The sequence below is a fragment of the Pseudorasbora parva genome, chromosome 18, assembly GCF_024679245.1.
Source record: "Pseudorasbora parva isolate DD20220531a chromosome 18, ASM2467924v1, whole genome shotgun sequence".
Lineage (NCBI taxonomy): Eukaryota > Metazoa > Chordata > Actinopteri > Cypriniformes > Gobionidae > Pseudorasbora > Pseudorasbora parva.
This window is the reverse complement of record NC_090189.1, coordinates 37,458,659-37,465,888: the sequence shown is the minus strand read 5'-3', so window position 1 is coordinate 37,465,888 and position 7,230 is coordinate 37,458,659. Positions and strand designations below refer to the sequence as shown.

The following is a 7,230-nucleotide window of genomic DNA, read 5'->3' as shown; positions in this document are numbered from 1 at the left end:
AATGGATTTGTGTGGGAAAAAGCATGTCAAATAGTGTTCCATTAGAGAAAGTCATGCTTATTTGAAATGAGTAATTGATGACAACTTTCTATTTTTGTGAACTTTCTCTTCAAGACTTTATTTCTGCAGGTTATTTACTGTATGATTTGTTTCCAAATCCATTTCATCCACTTCAAATCAGTCTTGGTAAACTTGGTAAATTATTTTGTTTCCATTACAGTTTTATTACGTATATCTTTTGAAATGCACGAGGAAGAGCCAAGGTTTAGCACCATTCGAAATAGTTCTTAAAGCTTGAAGAGTGAAATTTACAGAGCAAATCTTTCTCAATATGTATGGGCTCCTTGTTCATTTTACGGAGCCATGGCTGTCCTCTCAGATGAATGGGTATATTTATATAAAACGTAACTTTCTTTTGTATATCCAGAAGAGTACAAATGTTTATATCAATCCTGTCTTGTGGAAAATCCGTGACCAACTGGTGGGGTGTTACACTTGTGCTGTTTCACAGGCTGTTTTAATTAAATAAAAGTACAACTTCTGTTTGAACTATTTTGTTTGAATTGTTCTTTTCCGTCATCCTTTAAAGCAGTTATCAATCTTTTAACATGATATTTGAAAGCCCCATGACCTTTTTAGTTGTTTGTGATATAGGGCCTACAGTATAATGATTAAGCCACTGATTTAAAGTTGTTCATGAGTTAGTTTACCCAAAAATGAAAATTCTGTCATAATTTACTCACTCATGTTCCAAACCCATAGGACACAAATTAAGATATTTAATGAATTTCAGTTCCTCCATTGCCGGTCTACGCTGTCTCGTTCATGAAGAGATTGTAAAACTAATCCATATGAATCGAGCGGTTTAGTTCATTTGTAGCTTGAATTTAATATTTTATTCACATATAAACATTGATCAGCAAACATGAACAGAAGCTCAGCAGAACCTGCTTAAAGCTTAAACGTGATGCTTAACACGAGAATGAACCTCATTGGTCCTCGCTGAAGCTCAAACGTGCTGCGTAACACGAGAATGAACCTCATTGGTCCTCGCTGAAGCTCAAACGTGCTGCGTAACACGAGAATGAACCTCATTGGTCCTCGCTGAAGCTCAAACGTGCTGCGTAACACGAGAATGAACCTCATTGGTCCTCGCTGAAGCTCAAACGTGCTGCGTAACCCGAGAATGAACCTCATTGGTCCTCGCTGAAGCTCAAACGTGCTGCGTAACACGAGAATGAACCTCATTGGTCCTCGCTGAAGCTCAAACGTGCTGCGTAACACGAGAATGAACCTCATTGGTCCTCGCTGAAGCTCAAACGTGCTGCGTAACACGAGAATGAACCTCATTGGTCCTCGCTGAAGCTCAAACGTGATGCGTAACACGAGAATGAACCTCATTGGTCCTCGCTGAAGCTCAAACGTGCTGCGTAACACGAGAATGAACCTCATTGGTCCTCGCTGAAGCTCAAACGTGCTGCGTAACACGAGAATGAACCTCATTGGTCCTCGCTGAAGCTCAAACGTGCTGCGTAACCCGAGAATGAACCTCATTGGTCCTCGCTGAAGCTCAAACGTGCTGCGTAACACGAGAATGAACCTCATTGGTCCTCGCTGAAGCTCAAACGTGCTGCGTAACACGAGAATGAACCTCATTGGTCCTCGCTGAAGCTCAAACGTGCTGCGTAACACGAGAATGAACCTCATTGGTCCTCGCTGAAGCTCAAATGTGCTGCGTAACACGAGAATGAACCTCATTGGTCCTCGCTAAAGCTCAAATGTGATGCGTAACACGAGAATGAACCTCATTGGTCCTCGCTAAAGCTCAAATGTGATGCGTAACACGAGAATGAACCTCATTGGTCCTCGCTAAAGCTCAAACGTGATGCGTAACACGAGAATGAACCTCATTGGTCCTCGCTGAAGCTCAAACGTGATGGGTAACACGAGAACGAACCTCATTGGTCCTCGCTAAAGCTCAAACGTGCTGCGAAACACGAGAATGAACCTCATTGGTCCTCGCTGAAGCTCAAACGCGATGCGTAACACGAGAATGAACCTCATTGGTCCTCGCTGAAGCTCAAACGTGATGCTTAACACGAGAATGAACCTCATTGGTCCTCGCTGAAGCTCAAACGTGCTGCTTAACACGAGAATGAACCTCATTGGTCCTCGCTGAAGGTCAAACGTGCTGCGTAACACGAGAAGGAACCTCATTGGTCCTCGCTGAAGGTCAAACGTGCTGCGTAACCCGAGAATGAACCTCATTGGTCCTCGCTGAAGCTCAAACGTGCTGCGTAACACGAGAATGAACCTCATTGGTCCTCGCTGAAGCTCAAACGTGCTGCGTAACACGAGAATGAACCTCATTGGTCCTCGCTGAAGCTCAAACGTGCTGCGTAACACGAGAATGAACCTCATTGGTCCTCGCTGAAGCTCAAACGTGCTGCGTAACACGAGAATGAACCTCATTGGTCCTCGCTAAAGCTCAAATGTGATGCGTAACACGAGAATGAACCTCATTGGTCCTCGCTAAAGCTCAAATGTGATGCGTAACACGAGAATGAACCTCATTGGTCCTCGCTAAAGCTCAAACGTGATGCGTAACACGAGAATGAACCTCATTGGTCCTCGCTGAAGCTCAAACGTGCTGAGTAACACGAGAAGGAACCTCATTGGTCCTCGCTGAAGCTCAAACGTGCTGCGTAACACGAGAATGAACCTCATTGGTCCTCGCTGAAGCTCAAACGTGCTGCGTAACACGAGAATGAACCTCATTGGTCCTCGCTGAAGCTCAAACGTGATGCTTAACACGAGAATGAACCTCATTGGTCCTCGCTGAAGCTCAAACGTGCTGCGTAACACGAGAATGAACCTCATTGGTCCTCGCTGAAGCTCAAACGCGATGCGTAACACGAGAATGAACCTCATTGGTCCTCGCTGAAGCTCAAACGTGCTGCGTAACACGAGAATGAACCTCATTGGTCCTCGCTGAAGGTCAAACGTGCTGCGTAACCCGAGAATGAACCTCATTGGTCCTCGCTGAAGCTCAAACGTGCTGCGTAACCCGAGAATGAACCTCATTGGTCCTCGCTGAAGCTCAAACGTGCTGCGTAACACGAGAATGAACCTCATTGGTCCTCGCTAAAGCTCAAATGTGATGCGTAACACGAGAATGAACCTCATTGGTCCTCGCTAAAGCTCAAACGTGATGCGTAACACGAGAATGAACCTCATTGGTCCTCGCTGAAGCTCAAACGTGATGCGTAACACGAGAATGAACCTCATTGGTCCTCGCTGAAGCTCAAACGTGCTGGGTAACACGAGAACGAACCTCATTGGTCCTCGCTAAAGCTCAAACGTGATGCGTAACACGAGAATGAACCTCATTGGTCCTCGCTGAAGCTCAAACGTGCTGGGTAACACGAGAAGGAACCTCATTGGTCCTCGCTAAAGCTCAAATGTGCTGGGTAACACGAGAATGAACCTCATTGGTCCTCGCTGAAGCTCAAACGTGCTGCGTAACCCGAGAATGAACCTCATTGGTCCTCGCTGAAGCTCAAACGTGCTGCGTAACACGAGAATGAACCTCATTGGTCCTCGCTGAAGCTCAAACGTGCTGCGTAACACGAGAATGAACCACACGAGAATGAACCTCATTGGTCCTTGCTGAAGTGATGCGTAACACGAGAATGAACCTCATTGGTCAAAGTACAGAGTTTGGTACAGAGTTTAATGACATACGGGTGAATTGCAATGTTAAGATGACAGAACTATTTCTTTAAGCCAGGTTTAGGAGTAATGTTAACATTAAACACATCTTTTAAGTTACTGTCCACATTATGGTCTGCAGACTCTTCACTTCAGAAACAAGATGATCTTAAATGATCATTTTGTCAGATGAACCATTACTTTCATCCTTTGTTCTGTGAAGAGAGCCACAATCTTCTGTCATATGACACGGTATGGGGTCTAAATAGCTGAAGCCGATGCACATCTGCTCCGACTGAAGACAACTGGAAGGAAATTCCAGCTGACGTCACCGCCGTCTTCCTGCCAGTGACCTGAGCCATTTCCTCACAAAGCCAACTCAGTTCAGTTGTAAGACAGCAGATGGCAGTGTTGAGCTGTTCAAATCTATTCCGTCGCCAGCCAAGGTTGCATAAGGTAAGCCGTTTCCTTTCATATAATTAGAAATTAATCTTACTCAAGGGCACAATAGTGATCAATCTGCAAACTTTCAGTCAGCAGCCCAAATCTTTAAACCACCCCTATAAGGATATTCACTTCTGAGAATAACCACTTTAAGTGATGCAAACAAACTCCTCAACAAAGTCCTTAGTCATTCAGCGCTGACATCAACAGACCTGATTCAATCTCAGGATATGTGCAAAACGACGTTATCACATATGCAGCATTCATTTGCACATATTTATCATAACTGCTATCTTTATACAAGACTTATTCATTGAGGGACTCGTGTTATTCAGATTTTTTTTTTCTGTCATCATGGATGGTTTAAAAAAATGAGCTAAGATTGGAAAGTATAAATGTTAATATACTTTTTGTAGTTGATTGAACTTGATTTATTGTGTAAAGCTGAACTAGGGTACTATATCATTTTAGTACTATCTGAAATATTAATCATATTAGCTGATTAATACATTATTATGCAGGGAATGTGACCTTTTTAAATGACAATGATATCATGTCGAGCATGTTTGTAGCTAGTTTTGTATTATATTTAGATTTGTTCAGTTATTGTGTTAAATGCAGAAAAGAAACCAGTTTGTGGCATCAATGATTTGCTTTTCTGGATTTGGGACCCTGAACTTTGATAGCAAAGAGAATAGATTTTAGGAATGGCTACTCTGGATAGGCTACTTTTCATTAACCGATTAGCATGCTATTGTTTGAAGCTTGATGCTATTTGAAGCTACTAATACTTACTTGAACAATTTAGTGATGAATAAACTGGACTACATATTTACTAATGGTAAATTAAGTGTTGGCCTTTGGTGTGTGTGTGTGTGTGTGTGTGTGTGTGTGTGTGTGTGTGTGTGTGTGTGTGTGTGTGTGTGTGTAGCTTTGTTTGTTGCATTAGCCCTGAGAGCATGTATGCTAACTATACCAACAAGCTACTTTTTAAAATGCTTGTTGTTGTGGTGGTGGTTGTTGTTGTGCAAAATTTGGATTTACATAGGGTAATCCAGCTATGACTTTTGCATTATTATTTTTAATAATGCTATTAGCCTATAGTTTAACAAGAAACTGAGATTTCCAATATCTCAATTGCTTCTCTATAAAAATGAATATGTGAGCGCCAATGGAGACTTCTGCTATTTTTAAATATCCTCCCCTCTGGGGAAAACCCCCTGATAAGCAATACCAATTTCCTCTGGGTAAATATTAAACTTGGTCACACTGTAGATTAGGGTCCAATTCCCACTATTTACTAATGATTAACTGACTTTTGCCTCAAAAAACTCCTAATTACTGCTTATCAATAGTAAGTAAGGTTGTTAAATTCAGGTTTTAGGTAGGATTAAGATATGTCTAAGGTCATGCAGAATAAGGCATTAATATGTGCTTTATAAGTGCTAATAAACCGCCAATGTCCTGCATGCTAATAAGCTAATAGTGAGAATGGGACCCTAAAATAAAGTGTTACCTTAAACTCTTATGTGACTTGTTTTAGCAAAAGGTATGGCTTGTTTTGTGCCTTTCAAAATGGCAGATGTTTTGTCTGTGAGAAGAGCGAACCATATAATGAACTCAATGAGCATGATTAGAGTGCGAGCGTGCACAAGCTGATATTGCGTTTGGCGGGAAATGCAGCTATTAGTATTCAGTGGCGCGAGGCATTATGAATCTGTAAGCTGCCAGCACATGAATATTCAAGGCATCTGTGTTACTTGAGCACTAAGTGTGACTTCCTAATGCGTCCGCTCTTCATTAAGTTAATTGTTGCACTCGTTGCATAGACTCCAAGCCGATTCAGAACTCAATGAGCTGCTGCTTTGGTGAGACCGCCATCCACTATGTTCATGTCGACCAACTATGCTGTTATGTGAATCATAAATATGATAGCTTTTGTGAGAACAAATGAGATAGCTGCACACTTTTGGATCAATGATAATAGTGTCCATGATAAAGAAAAGACAATCTAGTGCATGTACCAAGTTCTTAGAAATGTAGGCTTCTCTTTGCGTTCAAGTTTTATGTGGTTATATAAACATTTTCAATAAAAGTTGAATTGCTCCAAAAATGTCTTGTGGTGTAATTATGTAGTCAAAGTTATAACATATATTTGTGTGTGTGTGTGTGTGTGTGTGTGTGTGTGTGTGTGTGTGTGTGTGTGTGTGTGTGTGTGTGTGTGTGTGTGTGTGTGTGTGTGTGTGTGTGTGATATAGAAATAGACCTAAGTTTGGTCTTGTTTTAAAGAAGACTCTCAGCAGATTATTGTTAAAGTGAAAGCACTTCAAAAAATGAAAGTATAAAAAAAGGTAAAGGAAGTTTACATTTACTGTATCACTGTGGTTCCCTCGACAAAAACCTAATAGGATTTTTACACTGGCTTTTGGATTATTGCAGAAAATGCACTCTATGACCAACAAAATCTTATGATACTTGAATGTTTTGTTCATCGTGATAATCTTCACAGACACACTTCTTTTATGAATATTGAAGCGTTACAAAGCGACAAGCTAAAGGTAGGTTGTAAACGAACCACAGCACGGCCGCATGATCTTCAACGCCACCACCATTAAGCTTCGACAACTCCTTCAGTCTTTAATTAAAAACATTTTCCCTGAAAGTTTGTAAGAATAGTTTGTAAGAGCACGACTGTGAACTCTGTGAAGTTTAGATGTTCAATGTCCCATTTAGCCACATGTTAGCAACCCCCTTTTACAAGACAAGTATAAGCTTTAAAAAAATCACAAGGACGTATAACTGATCTATTTTGTGTCGTAGAATAAAACATGAAAATATCTTTCACTTGAGTTTACCACAGACCTTTTTTTTTCAGGCTTTTAACGAAAAACACATTGACTTCAGTAACCAGGATGGAACCAGAACTCATTTCCAGGTTTTGGGCTACAAAAATGCACCATCCAGCACTTTCTAGCCTGGGTAGCGCACACACACATACACACGGAACAACAGTTGCACACACACACACACACGTTTGTTTTTGTGACATATGGGGACATTCCATAGGCGTAATGG

General features: G+C 41.5%; 1 protein-coding gene across 3 annotated transcripts in view; it reads left to right on the top strand.

The window, feature by feature from the left end:
• Positions 1-549, top strand: part of yipf5 (Yip1 domain family, member 5) — a 14,989-nt gene extending 14,440 nt beyond the window's left edge. For all 3 annotated transcript variants that reach the window (XM_067423213.1, XM_067423212.1, XM_067423214.1), the window contains one exon: positions 1-549. This exon is cut by the window's left edge and continues 886 nt beyond it. The gene's annotated coding sequence lies outside the window, so the exon portion shown is untranslated.
• Positions 550-7,230: the final 6,681 nt, after the last annotated feature.